Source organism: Rana temporaria, chromosome 10 (genome assembly GCF_905171775.1).
Source record: "Rana temporaria chromosome 10, aRanTem1.1, whole genome shotgun sequence".
Classification (NCBI taxonomy): domain Eukaryota; kingdom Metazoa; phylum Chordata; class Amphibia; order Anura; family Ranidae; genus Rana; species Rana temporaria.
In genome coordinates this window covers 112,206,545-112,223,938 of record NC_053498.1, presented here as the reverse complement: position 1 = coordinate 112,223,938, position 17,394 = coordinate 112,206,545, and the positions used below count along the sequence as shown (strand labels likewise).

The 17,394-nt window shown below is 40.5% G+C and overlaps 1 long non-coding RNA gene across 1 annotated transcript; it reads left to right on the top strand.

Annotated features, from left to right (window-relative positions):
* Positions 1–4,421: 4,421 nt before the first annotated feature.
* On the top strand, positions 4,422–5,080 carry LOC120915462. Its single transcript, XR_005743884.1, has 2 exons — positions 4,422–4,842; positions 4,881–5,080. It is a non-coding gene; the product is annotated as an uncharacterized LOC120915462 (long non-coding RNA).
* The last annotated feature ends 12,314 nt before the right edge of the window (positions 5,081–17,394 follow it).

Below are 17,394 nucleotides of genomic sequence, written 5' to 3'. Positions count from 1 at the left end.
TGTGTGTGCACGGAATAGACTGACTTGGGAGTTAAGCCACTGAATGTATAACTGAGTACAGTGTTTGAAGCTGGGCCTGTGGTGTCAGGGGACAGAAGAAATAGGTCTGACATAAAATAGGGTCAGTCTTCTTCTCTCCTCCTGCCTGGACTCATAGAGCCAAGTTTAAGTAGTGGTGGCCAATCTTATATAAAATGTCATATTGTTTAAGTGTTGCCTCTGCTCTCGGAGTCACTTGCGGTTGTGGAATCCCCTGAGAGCAGCCTGACAGTATATTGAGCTATATTGCTCTTGATCTCAGTTGCTGCTCTTCAGTTAATTCATTTAAAAACATACTGTTATTGTATGTTACTATTTCTTAGAAACCTTGCAGTAAAGACAATTTCTGTGTTTTAGCATAACGTGTGTGTTTCTCATTGGTCCTTGCACTCACACTATTGTCAGGTTTGCCAGAGGGGCCAAGACTGTTCTTGGGGTTGAGAGGCAGAGTAACGGACTGAACAAACTCAAGCAGCTCCTATGGGGGTAGCGCTACTTAAAACTCAGTTGTACAGTATATGGTCAACTTAAGCTGTCCCAGCCTCTGCGAGGTCTTTCCTGCATGGATTTGCATCACAATAGAATTTTTGTTTTTATAGAAGGTCTGTCCACCAATGGGACAAATAATGAAAGGTCTGTACAAAGAAATTAAGTGAAGCATATGCTAGGAAGAAGTAGTCTGGCTATGAGACTTTTGCTAATGCCAGTGGGTTGCACAGCAAAACATCTCACAGAGGTAGAGACACACAGGTTTAGGACTTTGGGTAAATGCTGTTTGGGGAGGAGGGACATATAGGAAAACTCCACCACAAGTACAAACATAATTTAAGAAGCATTATCATCCCTAAAAAAAGACAAAAAACAAAACAAAGTAGCCCTGAATCTTTGAGCCACCTGTATCTGCTATTAAGTGGAACTGAAACAAGTGGTATGGTACACCTTCCTGGCCTTCCTCAATGAAGTATCGTGTAATAAATGAAAAACCTATTTAATAATTACTTCCTAAGAAGATGAGCCATTGATGAGTTTATGAAAACAAATTTGAACTATTTCATAATTTTTTCGTTTTAGAAAGATGTCACATAAGCAGCATAGATATTATTAGGGTGAAGTGAAACCCATCAAACTGGTTTAATATCTACTCCAATGATCAGTCATGCCGGAAGTGGAAAAAGTTATACGGTAAGTCACACATTTTTTAATAGACTTAAAGAAAATTTATACATGAATAACCAATGTTTTTCTTATGGGTGAGTCAAAGATTATACATATGTTGAAATGAATACATGGCTGCCAAATTGGTTTCAATAAAAACAGGAATAGTTTTATTGTGTAACTCATAAAGAATTTATCCTTGTGCAAATAAATAAAAGGAAGTAGGAAAGTACATAATTTTGGCCGTGCAGGATATAAAGGTGTGCAAGAAAACAGAGGTGCACAAGTGAACTCCACAGAAAAAAAGGTTCATACCACGATGTCTCTTAAAAAATGCGCTGCTCTTCTCCTGCTTATTGGAGTCATCACTGCAGGACACGCAGCTGATGCTTTAGATTGTGACTTTCCGAACATCACATCATCAGAACACGACTATAAGATGAGTATCTCTCCCGAGGTCCTCTACAATGATACTGTGTATACAGGTGAGACTTTTAGAACTTATTGATTCTGCTAATGCAACAGACACTGTGCTGTTATGTTTGCTTATGTTTTTATGTACTTGTATATATACAGTAATTATTCTTGGAACATAATGTTTTTTTTACATTACTGAGCCAGGGAAAGCAAATTTTATTAAACTTTTGACAAATTTGTATTGCTGGGGAGATTCACCCTTTCCAGTTGTCCTGAGGACCACTGTCACCAACACAGAAAGTGAGGGGACATCCAACACTTGTCACGAGAACAAGAGGTGGGAAGAGGGGACTTCTTCCAATGTGGTATCTGTTCTGGTGACAATTGTCTAGAAGGGGAACTTCTAAAATTGTCACCAAATTGTAGAAGATATCTCTCCTCAAATTGTAGAAGATATTTCTCCAACAACTTTCAGAATGCAAATAGGTTTTACCCATTCTCTACTCTATCCAAAAATAAGAAAAAAGGTTTTGGATACACATACGCTTTAACCACCTTCAACAGTTAACATTTTAGTTGGTTCAGTTTCACTTTTTGGCTTTAGAATGTTTGTGCTGTGTTGACATGTTTTAGGTTTGTCATAGTTCAATCACTTTTACTAGCTACTCTTCATCAGTCATGGTAGAAGCCTATATAAAATATAGGAACTATCAATGTAACTGTAATACATTTTTACATGTGGATGCTATAGAGTGGTCATCCTTAACCGTGCTTCACTGCTTAATAGTTCACTGCATAACAAGTATGCAGGTCAGGAGTCGCTGCTTGCTTGCTTGTTCCAGGTCAGTAACTCTATCAGTATTAGGCTGATAACAGGGACATATTTACTGAGAATATGACAGGCTCTAAAATTGCGTCCTTGTCTAAACTTCTGCCACCCATATTTTAGGTTAGTATGTCAACTCACAATCTGCCCGGGATGAGCAATTGAGCATCAAACATTTTCATGGTGCAGACTAAGACATGACACTGTGCAGCACCAGTAAATGGGGTACTTTGGGAAATCGTAGATTTTACAATAAAATAAGAGTGTTAGCAGGTTTTTTGGGGGTGCTATACCAAACTTAAGCCCACCCCCCTCTGTAACAGCCCCTGTGCAGTGCGTCCTTTATGTGCCACCCTTGGCACATGCCTTACCCCAGGTATGTCGCTGGCTGATTGTGCCAGAGCCTGAACTTTTTAAAACAAGTTAACAATGGCAGTTTCCATGTTCTGTCCTGATTGAATACTTTTTAGATAGAAGGAGCAACTAGTCCTTTAACATATTAGTGGAGCTTTGTGTTTATTATTACAACATAAGGGTATATTTATACAATGCATATCCTGACATTCACCCCATATTAACAATATATTCACTGAAAATTCATCAGGTCAATGCCTTTATAAAACACTAATTTACCAAATCAGTCATTGTTATACACCATCCACTGTGTTTTAGTGATACTTACTGGACTGTTATTTTTAACACAACAAATGTGACATTCTTCACACATTTGCTAATAAACATTATTTAACACACATATTATGTAGCTGGGTTGTTTTAAAACAAATTAGATAAAAGAGGTCCCAAAAAAAAAAAGCTAAACCAAACTTGATATAAGTGCTCTTTTATCCAAAAGCCAAATATAACCAAATTATAACCAAATTCTTTTGTTGTGCTTTGAAGTTTAATGCAGTGGACTACATTGAATAATTTTCTAATCAACTGCCAAAATAGTTATATTGCACTAACATTTTAATCAAAATTTCCTATTATTGCATTATTTGTATCATGTATTAGCATGAAGCAAAAGAAGTGGTAAAAAGAACAGCCCCACTGGGTTAACGCATCATTAATTCTGACTGGTCTGTGTGATTGAGGATGTGATTAGGCTGTTAAAAGTTGGCCCTTTTTCCTAGCTCAGAACATTTGGAAATATGCACCGCCTTAAGAAGAGCAAGTGTATTTTCTGCTGACTGATTTGGGTCACTGAATTACGAAAAGCAACAAATCTGAATTTTTAATGAGTTAGCAGTATTACAATATAAAAAAAAACTAAGGCTAAATTAGACATAAAATAACCAAAAGTCGTGTATCTGGTAGAGGTCAAACTAATAAGAGAGCTCTCCCTTACGCCTCCTGTCCTGCTTGTCCCCCGAGATTGATGACAATGTAGGACAGGACAAGACATGGAGTTGCATGGGCCAGCAGAAGAACTGACTCTTGTGATGGAAGTTGAAGCTGAGGAAGGGGAACTTGTGCTGGATGTCATCATAGTACTTACAGAAGAGGCAGGAACGTGGTCACACAGACAGATAGGTAGAGATTTGGAAGATGAGAGCATAAAAAGAGCAATGCAGAGGTCAGTATCACATGAGCGGAAGATGAGCTGAAGCAAGCCAGAGGTCTTGGTTTTCCTGAAACCAGTAGTAGTTACAAAAGAAAAATATACTGTACCTGTTTTGACATGAAGGTCTATTGATGTTAAATATGTAGATAACGTTTTATTGCTACTGACAGGTTTCTAATAACAGTTCATATTTGATTTGCAGTTAACGTCACTGGCAATAGCAATGGAAGTGTCACAGTCCTACTCCAGGCTCTATCAAACAACACAGCTGCTGGAACATGGTCTCTAAATGGAAGTAGTAGCTGTATTGGAGGACCACTGCTGAATCACACCTTTGATGCAAATAATTCACTCACTGCTAAATGGACCTCATCATCTTCACCAATTCCTGATTCTGTTGATTTAATGTAAGTATTACAAATGTGATCAGAGCATAACAGATAGTAATGCAGAAGACGCACTTTAGACTACTATTGAATACTTATCAGTTTACTAGGTCACATAACAATATGACACATTTAATGAAATGCTGCAGGTAGAAGTACCAATTGATTATATTATATTTCTAATGGTTACATCACTAAGGTACATGGATGTTCCCAGACTACAGATTAGAACTTGCCTGTTACTCAGCAGTAGTGGAAGTTGAAAAAGTTAATAGTTAGTGAAGTGATGTAATAATTTCCTAACTGAAAGTTTCCTGCAGAAACTATTTCCATTCTTTGCCAAGAATCAGGCATGTAATAGCACGGTTCTATCTCCACCCTAATCCTCCTGTACCGGAAAGCATGCCCGTTTAAATTTGCCTGCCCAAAGACCTAATATATGCCTCTGCTAACAGGTTGGAGTGGAAAATATTAACGCACATGGATCTCACAGCAGTGACATCCATTCTGTTTACCCTCAGTTCAGCTAGGGACCTGTTTGTAGATCCCTGCTGACTGGAATAGATGATGTCCATCTGAAACAGGCCTTACTTCTTTTAAAGGCTGCTGTCAACAAATGAGAAGACACAACAAGGTAGAACTAGAGAAAGCCACATTTTTTTGTGCAGTGATGGTTGCTTCCCCTTTTACCAATGCATAAAGACATACTAAGAGGAAGTTGTGGAAAGTCTATGAGCTCTAAGCTGTGCAACCTGTTGAAACTAAAAGATCATAGAGAAACCCAGATTCTGCACTGTGCCTGCACAACAGCTGGAGGACCTTCTGAAAAAAAGAGTAGAGATACATAGGGCCAGATTCAGGTACCTGCGCTGCGGCGTAACGTATCTCGTTTACATTGCACCGCCGCAAGTTTTCAGTGCAAGTGCTTGATTCACAAAGCACTTGCCTGTAAACTTGTAGCGGTGTAACGTAAATGCGTTCGGCGCAAGCCCGCCTAATTCAAATGGGGCGTGTACCATTTAAATTAGGCGCGCTCCCACGCCAAACGTTCTGTGCATGCTCCGTTAGGAAATTTCCCGCCGTGCTTTGTGTGAAATTACGGCGCCCCGACGTGTTTTTTGAACGGCGACGTGCGTTACGTCCTTTCGGATTCCCGGACGTCTTACGCAAAAAAATAATAATTTGAAATTCGACGCGGGAACGACGGCCATACTTTAACATGGCTGGTCTAAATCTAAGCCATGAAATAGCAGCCGTAAGTATGCGACGGGAAAAACCGACTAGCGTCGACGTAAGAGATTGCGACGAACGCGCGTACCTTCGTGGATCGCCGTAAACAGCTAATTTGCATACCCGACGCGGAAAACAACGCAAACTCCACCCAGCGGGCGCCGGAGTATTACACCTACGATCCGAAGGCGTACGAAGCCGTACGCCTGTCGGATCGAAGCCTAAAGCCGTCGTAACTTGTTTTGAGGATTCAAAACAACGCTACGACGCGGCAAATTTGAAAATACGCTGGAGTATCAGTAGATACGCCGGCGTATTACAACTGTGAATCTGGCCCATAGTTTTGCAAGTGTGCGTGCAGGCACTATTAGGCCCCATACACACGAGAGGATTTATCCGCAGATACGGTCCAGCGGACCGTTTCCACGGATAAATCCTCTCAAAGAAATCCGCTGATTTCGATGGGATGGAGTGTACACACCATCCCATTGAAATCCGCGCGGAAATCCTCTGCCGATGACGTGTCGCGCCGTCGCCGCGATTATGACGCGGCGACGGGCGCGACGCTGTCATATAAGGAATTCCACGCATGCGTCAAATCATTACGACGCGTGCGGGGAATCCCTTTGGACGGATGGATCCGGTAAGTCTGTACAGACGAGCGGATCCATCCGTTGGAATGGATTCCAGCAGATGGATATGTTGTGCAGCACAACAAATATTCGATCTGCTGGAATCCATCCCAGAGGAGATTTCTCCGCGGAAACAGATCCGCTGGCGTGTACACACCATAGGATCTATCCGCAGAAACCCATTTGCTGGGATTTATCTGCGGATAGATTCTATCGTGTGTACGGGGCCTTATAGTATATATTAGTGTTTGCATGAAATAAATTAGTTCTGCTTTGAGCTAAAACAAATATGAATTTTGCATGCATTCCACATTATTTTTAGGATTTTTCTCATGTGACTTTTGCTTACTTCTAGAGTCTCAATCAGAAATGGAAATGTGACTTACAAACTTTCAAAAACGCTGCACAAAAGTAAGTGTGATTAAATGTGGAACTCCAGCTAAACCTGTCATGGATAGAAAAAGGAAAGTAGTTCATTGTTGTCTGAGACAATGTTGAAGCAAGTTACCTAGATAACACTATATTCCATAGAAGAGAAATACATACATTAACATAAGATATCATTTTTGATAGCTGTCCCTAGAACAGGTGTCACCACTGGGAGATTACTATTTTATTTTTTGTGGCAACTGTTTAAAGGATAAGTTCACATTTGTAAAATGCAAAATTATATCTAGATATCTTTTGCAGTTAAAAAAAGGTGTAGGTATTTTTTTTTTTTTTACTAGGAGCCTGCAAAGCATTGCAATCAGCAGATCGCAGGTGCAATGCAAGACTCCTGCAGACTGCGGGGCAGAGCCACAAAAGGATTACGCCGGCGTTTCTATTGATACGCCGGCGTAATTTTAAATTTCCCGCGTCGTATCTTTGTTTTGTATCCACAAAACAAAATACGACGGCATCTGGGATCGATCCGACAGGCGTACGTCTTAGTACGCCGTCGGATCTTAGATGCAATTTTTTGGCGCCCGCTAGGTGGCGTTTCCGTGAAATCCGCGTTGAGTATGCAAATTAGCTATTTACGGCGATCCACGAACGTACGTCCGGCCGGCGCATTTTTTTACGTTGTTTTCGTTCGGCTTTTTCCGGCGTATAGTTAAAGCTGCTATATGGTGGCGTACTCAATGTTAAGAATGGCCGTCGTTCCCGCGTAAAATTTTGAATTTTTTACGTTGTTTGCGTAAGTCGTTCGCGAATAGGGATTTGCGTAGAATGATGTCACCGTCGTAAGCATTGGCTTGTTCCGGGTTCATTTCGAGCATGCGCACTGGGATACCCCCACGGACGGCGCATGCGCAGTTAAAAAAAAACGTCATTTACATCGGGTCACGACGTATTAACATAAAACATGCCCCATTACATCCATTTGAATTCCGCGCCCTTACGCCGCCAGAGATACACTACGCCGCCGTAACTTACGGTGCAAATTCTTTGTGGATTCGGAAAAAAAAATAAGTTGCGGCGGCGTAGTGTATCTTAGATACGCTACGCCCGGCGGGAAGATGCGCCCAGGTACGTGGATCTACCCCTGCAAGTGTAAGCTGTCTGCTCGTATCTCATATACAATGACAGAAAGAAATCATGAACTACCTAGAATGTTAAACAGCGCTGGGGTAGTTCATTGAGAACGACAAGCCAACAACCGCAAAGGCTGTCAGTACTTGTAGCTCCCCCAGTCACAGAACTCTGTTAATGAGTGATGCGTCCAGGAGGGCGGAGCCCTGCACATCCACATTTCTGTTAGAATTGTGACAGCGAGTTCAGGGAGAAGAGCCTCGGGTTGCTGTCACTACAGGTGATGGCTTGGTGAAAGGTTGCACCAGTGGGAATATGTTACATGTTCCACACTTAAAAATGTGTAGAATGTAACATGTTCCCAAAGATGAACTTTAATATTCATTAATATTTAGCGATAAACAAATCTTCAAAAATCCACTCCTGAGATGGGATTGATTAGGTTTTAATACACCATATAGCAAGTATTTTTTACTACTGGGACTTTTTATACCATTTTAAACATGTTTAATTACATTATTTAAAGTGGAAGTAAACCCTTCAATTTGATAGTTACAAAAACAGTTAACATTCCCGGCATGCCGGAAATGCTAGCTGTCACAATTGTTTGTGCTCTCAACCAAACTGCCAAACCATCCAATGGCTGGTTTCATAACAGGTCACATGTACAGCATCATGGCAGTTGCAGATTAAACAGAGGTCAAGATGGCTGCTTCCTTGGCTGAAAACGATAGGAGGGTTTACTTCCACTTTAATTCATTTATGTTCTCCTTCTGAATAACTCCACTCTGACACTGTGTGAGACAAATGAGAACAGAAGACCCTCATATAATACTTGTGGTTGCACAGAACCCTTCTCTAATATGCATAGAGTGTTGTTGGTGTGAAACATCCCTGTGTCTGTCACATAAAGTTGTTGTTGATTCATAATGGAGATCTAACAGTCCTACTGTATGGCCTAAAATCACAGGGGTAGGGATGCTAACAGCTGTGGCCTCAAGTCATGGGCATACCAGCCCTTATGATACCTGTGCCAGCCCTGCATTCATGGAGACAATGCCATATATATTTTTTTAATACTATCAGCAACTGCTGATCGTACTAACGATTGGGACCCGTAACACCCAATTTCGAGTCACCTGATTGCTGTGATAGCCTCTTATTGGCTACCACAGTGATCAGTCACTGTAAAGCCCACCCCATGTTTTCTTCCTCTGTATATTGTATATCTTTCCTTGCAGAGAGAAAAAAAAAGTGTGCCAAATTTATAATATTATTATTTACATTATTTATATTTTATTATTAAAATAAAAATAAAAAATCTATACCTAGATCAAGGTCAGTGCCAGGGTTAGTGTTTGGGTCATAAAAATAACTAACATACACATATGTGGTATCACTGTGATCACCAGGAGGATGAGAATTTTGGGTTGTTCTTTGGTGGAAGGTTATGGTAGTAGCAACAAATATACAGAATTTTTTTTAATTACTATTTTGGCCTAGTTTTTCTTTGATTAAAAAAAAAAAACAGGAGATATTTATTACCATTTACCACCAAATGAAAGCTAAAAGTTGAATACAAAATGAAACTTTATCTTTCAGCATGACAACAACCCAAAGCATACATCCAAACAACAAATCAATGGCTTTGCCAGAATAAGATTAACAATTTCGCATGGCCCAGCCAGAGCCCAGAACTGAATCCGATTGAAAATCTGTGGGGTGATCTGAAGAGTGCTGTTGCACAGGAGATGCCCTCACAATCTGATAGATTTGGAGTGTTTTTGCAAAGAAAAGTGTTGTACAGTTTATGGAAAAAGTTCTGAAATTATTTATCTTTGTCTCAATTTTTTACATCACAGAAACCTGACATTTTAACATTCCTTTTTATATCCACTGTAACTATGCTGTTTAGGTTCTTGAGTTTCAGGTTTCTGACTTTGAACTTCCAGTTCCCAGCAGAGCTTTCAAAAGCAGACACATGATAGAGAGTTACCACATTTCTAATTAAACAGCCTTTAGGGCTTTTATGTTCAGTCCCTGAATGATGTGCCAGGCCAAACTGAATGGGTGTAACTTACTAATGTTGTTTTTCTGTAGTAATAATTCTTCATTATGATAAACCTAGAGCCATCTGTTGAGGCCCAATATTAAATTAGCAAAAACCCTTTAAACCCTTTGGTGACACAAACTGTGACCCAATTGTAAAACAAAAAATCAGGGACAAAAAAATATCAAATTTGGGCCAGCCCATGAGCTTAGATCTGTTTGGCTTTATTTTTAATTTAGCATGAAGAAACATCACTCTTAAGCTGAAAAAAAATCCAAATGTTACCTACCATCTAGGCAAGGTTGGCAACCCCAGCGGTATAAATGAAAGAATGTGGCAAACTTCTTTAAAAGCATAACTTAAAATATTAACAACCTTTTTTTACACATAATTGGACAAGTCAGCACAAATATATCCTTTAGCTACAAAAATATATTTTAACTAGGAGCAGCTATTTATCAATATGGAGTGGACGTCATCCCACGTGTTTACGTAACATTCCACGTGGGCAATTGATGCGTATCAGGAGGAACTGTATGTTTGTTGATGAATTTAGTCAACAAATAATCTGAAAATTCATCCATAATTGGAGAAATTTATAATTGTAGTAACGCTGTACTTTTATTTTTCAGGTTCAGCAAGTGCTGCTTCTTCAATTCAGCCATATTCAATGTTCTTAGCACTGATTGAAACCCTCAGCCTACTTGTGATCACCAGGAAACTGTTATGAACACAACGTCCAGCGTCTGGATCAACATAATAAATTATGAACTCTTCAGTATCAATATAAAATTCACTTTATCCTAATCAGCGGATGGCATTACAATTCGACATTCACCCAAGTTTTTTTTTTTTTTTTCCTTTTTTTTTGGGCAGTAAAGGGTTGAATTCACCTATTGGGTTGTACCTGCTGTTTGTAAACCCAGTGTGTGAGATTTAACTTTACCTCTATTTCTATCATGAAAGACAAAGAACCACAATAGCCTTTCATCTTCCCCAGTATGTGGTGCTTTCTATTTACAGAATATATCTATTAAAAATACACAAATGGAGCGTTGACAGCAAATTATGATCTCTCTGGCCCCTCAATGGATTCTTTTTAGGGATATATGGATTCAGTCATGCCTTATAAAATGAGGAGTCATACCAAAGCTATTTATTAGTGACAACGTCTTGACAACGTTTATTGCATGACTATAAAGTCACAGTTGATCCTTTACTGCCTTATGGCACATATCCCTTACATTTTATTAGAAAGCCACTGCTAATTGTATATATATTAATTATTGTTTTAATATTTTATTTTATTTTACTTTTTAAGTTAATAAAGACTATCAAAAACATACTGTACTTTGTAATAATAACATTTACTTCACTTTTCACATAAACAACTAAACAGACAGCTGAAATGCATATATACAAACTATTTTAGCTGCCAAAAGGGACTTCTAGTGTAACTTTCTTTATCTTTAACAGTAAGCTAATGTCATCACCTATGTCTATTAAGCAGGCAGCTGGTGTGAGTGGAAGACAACACTAAACTGGTGTACAGTGGGCTGAGAGCTAAAAATATACTCTGCAGAGCTCAGCGAGGAGAGCTCTGAGAGCTGATTGGGCACAGGAACAGAGCTGAGGCTGTCAATCAGCTGGAGCTCCCACCCCTATCCCCCTTTCTCTCTTGGTGTCAGGAAAACTTGTCAGAAGTGATTCATGCTGATAGCAGAGGAACAAAGCATCAGACAGAAATGACACATAGTGCTCTAAACTGAAACAAGTACACACTATAGAAATGCTTTGTTTGTATTTCATGTCTGAGGTTTTCAACCACTTTAAGGCTACATTCCCACCTTCAAGTGATCAGACCTAGCCCTAAAGCACTCAAAGGTGATCCTCCACCCCAAACTTGCTTATCCATGTCTTTATGGACCTTGCTTTGTGCACTGGTGCGCACTCATTTTGGAACAGGAAGGGGCCATGCCTAACTGTTCCCACAAAGTTGGGAGCATGAAATTGCCCAAAATGTCTTGGTATGCTGATGCCTTAAGAGTTCCCTTCACTGAAACTAAGGGGCCAAGTCCAACCCCTGAAAAACAACCCCACACCATAATCTCCCCTTCACCAAATAATTTGGACCAGTGCACAATGCAAGGTCCATAAAGACATTCATGAGCTAGTTTGGGGTGGAGGAACTTGACTGGCCTTCACAGAATCCTGACCTCAACCCGATAAAACACATTTGGGCCTTCTCATCTACATCAGTGCCTGACCTCACAAATGCATTTCTGGAAGAGTGGTCAAACATCCCCATAGAAACACTCATAAACCTTGTGGACAGATTTCTCAGAAGAGTTGAAGCTGTTATAGCTGCAAAGGGTGGGCCAACTCAAAATTGAAACCTATGGACTAAGATGGGAATGCCTTTAAAGTTCATGTGCGTGTAAAGGCAGGTGTCCCAATACTTTTGAAAATATAGTGTATGTATATAAACACGTGTACTGCGCTCAAAAGAAAAAGCTAAACCCCCCAATTGATACAGTAACTACTACAAATAAAGGTTACAAGGAAGAATTAAGAACTTTAGTTGAATGTGGATACAGAACTTGCTGTCATGTTAGAAACAATTTGAGGAGGCATACCATCTATTCAGAGATACCAGGGTATAAATATGAGATCTTATCACTTGTGACGTTACTCATGTTGTATATAAACTGGTTTGTCCTGACAAACTAATTATGTAATTATATATATATATATGTATATATATATATATATATATATATATATATATGTAAATGTACCCTTAAAAAAATTGATTGAGGAGCATGTAAAAAATATCCAGAAGGAATATAGGTTTCATAGTGTTTCAGATCACTATAGGCGGTTTTATGAGAAAGATCCATCCTCACTACAATTTTGGGGTGTAGAGAGGATACTTCCAGCTTGAATAGGTTCAAAAAAGGTCAGGGACCTCTTCTGGAGAGAGACAAAATGGATTCATACTTTACATTCCATGTCTCCTGAAGGCTTGAATTGAGTATTAGCTGTTTTATAATTGATTAGTAAATAAATGATGGTAGATACACAAAATGGGTTAGTTTGTATTACAAATTTTAATATTCTATATATAATAGATTTTTTTAAGGAGTTTTTTAGATCTTAATATCTGTGAATTTGTATGTTAATTTAAAGTTAATCCTCCTAATCCACCAAACGCAGCCCGAGTCCACCAATCGCAGCCCGAGTCCACCAAACGCAGCCCGTGTCCACCACATGCAGCCCGTGTTTACCATGCAGCCTGTGTTTACCATGCAGCCCGTTTTTACCATGCAACCCGTCTCCACCACATGCAGCCCGTCTCCACCACATGCAGCCTGTCTCCACCACATACAGCCCGTCTCCACCAAATGCTGCCCGTGTTCACCACATGCAGCCCGTGTTTACCATGCAGCCCGTGTTTACCATGCAGCCCGTGTCCACCACATGCAGCCCGTGTTTACCATGCAGCACGTGTCCACTATATGCAGCCTGTGTTTACCATGCAGTCTGTGCCACCAATGCAGTCTGTGTCCACCAATACAGCCTGTGTCCACCAATACAGCCTGTGTCCACCAATAGTGCCTGTGCCACCAATGCAGCCTATGCCACCAATACATCCTTTGTCCACCAATACAGCCTGTGACCAACAATGAAGCCTGTGCCACCAATGCAGCCTGTATCCACCAATATAGCATGTGTCCACCAATGCAGCCTGTGCCACCAATGCAGCCTGTATCCACCAATGCAGCCTGTGCCACCAATACAGCCTGTATCCACCAATGCTGCCTGTGCCACCAATGCAGCCTTTGTCCACCAATACAGCCTGTGACCACCAATAAAGCCTCTGCCACCAATGCAGCCTATATCCATCAATGCAGCCTGTGTCCACCACTGCAGCCTGTATCCACCAATGCATCCTACCTGTACAGGGGAAGAGAGGAGAGCTGCCGCCCGGATGATCAGAGCGCGGGGAACATAACAGCTTTCATTTCACAGCGGGGAATACACAGCTATTGAAATGAAAGCTGTTATGCTGGGTGGTAGTTCTCCTCTCTCTTCCTCTCCGATCGCTGGGAGAACGGCTCCCATACAACCCACCTGCCCAATCATGGATACATAAGCGTCAGAAAGCAGTGAAGTAAATAAATAGATTAGGGTGGACCAAGCCTCCCTCCAGTTGTCTGGTCAGCAAGGAGGACTTGGCTGATCTCATTTGGAAATTGCTAAAAGTAAATAAGATAATGGAATCAATACATTGATATAATTGCAGAGAGAAAAATATAGGAGACGCCTTAAGGACGTAGGGAAACTTGGAAAGGAATATCATTTTAATTAAGCTTATGCGACTGATAAGATTTAAGGGCAGGGATTGTAGACAGATTTGTATCCTGGTTTTCATATGAATATGAATAGGAGTTATATTAAAAGACTCATACTTAGTGAGGTCAGTGGTTTGCAATTTAGATTGGGCTAGGTAGTCATAAGGGCCTTTTGGAAAGGCAGTGATTTATTCAGTGGTTAAGTCCTAGGGAAAAAAGTGTGGGAACTCCCACCCAAGATCCACTCCCCCACCAAAAAAAAAAATTATACGCTCTTATGCATAATTACTAAACCGATTGTCTAAAGGAGACAAAGGTTCCATGACTGTCGTGAATAGCAAGGGTGATATAGGGAAAGCCCTGCCAGGTGCTCCACTGAGGAGGGAAATCTGCTATTATATCAGTGTTAGCCTGGATATTGTTAAAGGCTGGACCAATTTAAGCAATAAAAGGACCAAACCATGTTTTGGTTATAGTTTCCCAAAGAAAAATACAATGAACATCAACGAAGGCTAATAAAATATCCATAGAAATAACCAAGCTACTTTGTTTGGATGCAATAGCAATATCAATATTTAGATACAGCCTCCAAATATTATCATGGGTACCTTTACTTGGCATAAAACTGGATTGGCCTGGATTCATAAGCATGATAATCACTTTAGATAGAAGTGATGTTAGAAGTTTGGCTAATAATTTGATGTAGCTATTTAAGAGTGAAATAGGGCAATAGGAACAATTTTGTATTTTGTCTTTATTGGTTTAAGGCAATATAATGATAAGTGCTTCATTCATGGAACCATTACCAAAGGTCTCAAGGAACACACTGAGGTGGATTTACTAAAGGCAAATAGACTATGCCGTTTGCAAGTGCAGTTGCACTCATTTCCCCCAGAGCTTATTAAATGTGGTAAAGCTCTGCTGTGCAAGCACATTTTTTTTCATTTGCCCATCAATTGTCACCACTGTGCCATCAATTGTCGCAACTGTGCCATCAAACGCAGCCACTGTGCCCATCAATTGTTGCCACTGTGCCATCAATTGTCGCCACTGTGCCCATCAATTGTCCCACTGTGCCATTAATTGTTGCCACTGTGCCATCAAACGCAGCCACTGTGCCATCAATTGTCACCACTGTTCTCATTAATTGACGCCAGTTTTCCCCCTTCAAATACCACCAGTTTGCCCCGTAAAATGCCGCCAGTTTGCCCCCTCAAATACCGCCAGATTGCCCCCTCAAATGCCACCAGATTTCCCCATCAAATACTGACAGTTTGCCCCCCCTGTCCGCCACTTACCTTTCTTGGGTCAGCCATCCTCCTCCACGCTCCCTCGATGTCTTCTCCCGCCCTCGATGTCGCTTCAGCCAATCAGGTGACCAGTAACCAGACCTGATTGGCTGAGACATGGGTCAGCGTTAACCAGGAAACGCACAGCCTGTGCGCCCACTGGTTAACCATTTGGAAGCCGATTTGAGCCCACAGGCTGTAATCAGAAAGCCTTTAGAGCCGCTGCCTCTGATAGGCACTTCCAAAACACACCCACCGCTGTTATTCAGATGGCCAGCGCTCAACAGGGGGCCGGACACCTGAATAGTGGGCAGCAGCGGCGACAATACGTAGATTCATTCAATGCATGAATCTATGTATTGTTGATTGACGGGTGCAGGAGAGTGGGGGCGGCGCTCCTGCACCCACTATGGACACACCGCTACTGAGTTCTTGTATGACACAATCTTGTAACACTTGAGTCCTGAGCAGTAAACGTAATGCTCATGGCTCAACGTACATGTCATGCAAGTCAAGCCCCACTGCTGACGCTTCCCAATATGTGATCCACCAGTGGAAACATCCATCATATTAAAGCAGCTCAGCCTCCCTACTTCCTCTCATCTTGTTCTGACAAAATACTGAAGACAGTGATCCATGCAGAGGAAATGTTTGCAATGGACTGAGTACACCATTCTGCTCTTCTCAGGCAGGCCTTCAGAGACTGCTCCTAGGCAGTGTTTCTAGTAATCTGTAGATCCCTGTTCCTCAGCACAATATTACATGCCTAAAAAATGTTAATTTACATTCAGTTAAGAGTGCATTTATTTCTTGGTCTATAATAACAAATCTGAGCAACCTATTTTTGAAACAGAGATAAAAGCTTCAAATATTGCCCTTATAAAATCTAAAAATGGTTTGAGTGGGAAAATTAGTTGTAGAGTGGTTGACAACAGAGGTATACCAATGCTGCAAAATGTGGTCTGTCATTCTCACATCAATAAACTCTGGCCATGAAAGGCTTGTTTCTTTATTATTCTATTGCTGTATGTTGTGACATAACAAGAATGATTTATGCAGACGTGTAAAGCTGGTAATATTTATGGTATTCAAATTATTTGATATAAATTAGATAGAACTGATAATACAATGTATATAGTATAAATTATGCAAAGATTATACATTGATACATTAATTAAAAGACATAATTTACATCACTCTTCCCACACAGAAGATTGGTTGCTGTACAACATATATATATATATATATACTCTCAAGGCATCAGCATACAAAGACATTTTGGACAATTTCTTTCCAACGTTGTGGGAACAGTTTGGGAATGGTCCCTTCCTGTTCCAACATGACTGCACACCAGTGCACAAAGCATGGTCCATAAAGACACACAAATGTGCTTCTTGAAGAATGGTCAAACATTCCCATAAACACACTCCTAAACCTTGTGGATAGCCTTCCCAGAAGAGTTGAAGCTGTTATAGCTGCAAAGGGTGGGCCAACTCAATATTGAACCCTACGGACTAAGACTGGGATGCCATTAAAGTTCATGTGCCCCAATACTTTTGGTAATATAGTGCAATTGGCATAGTGGCACAAAAAGGTATAAATATTATTATTTTAACATTATCTAATATCATCTAACATGATACTGTTACATAACTACTAAAATACCAAAAATTATGTGAAATGACAAAATTGAAGTCTTTTAGAAAAGATATGAAAGTCCATATATTGGGTCCAAAGATGAGTTGTGGCACACATTTAGGGGTGCCAACAAAGAGGAAATGAATCCAAATTAGTCACTGCAAGCACTCATGATCCACCACCACCTAGATTGGCTGCTTACCAAAGGCAAGTTAGTAACAAGCCTGTCAGATATCCAATTCCACAAAACTCCAATAGGCAGAGATTAATACGGGACCGCACTGGATGTGCTCGATAG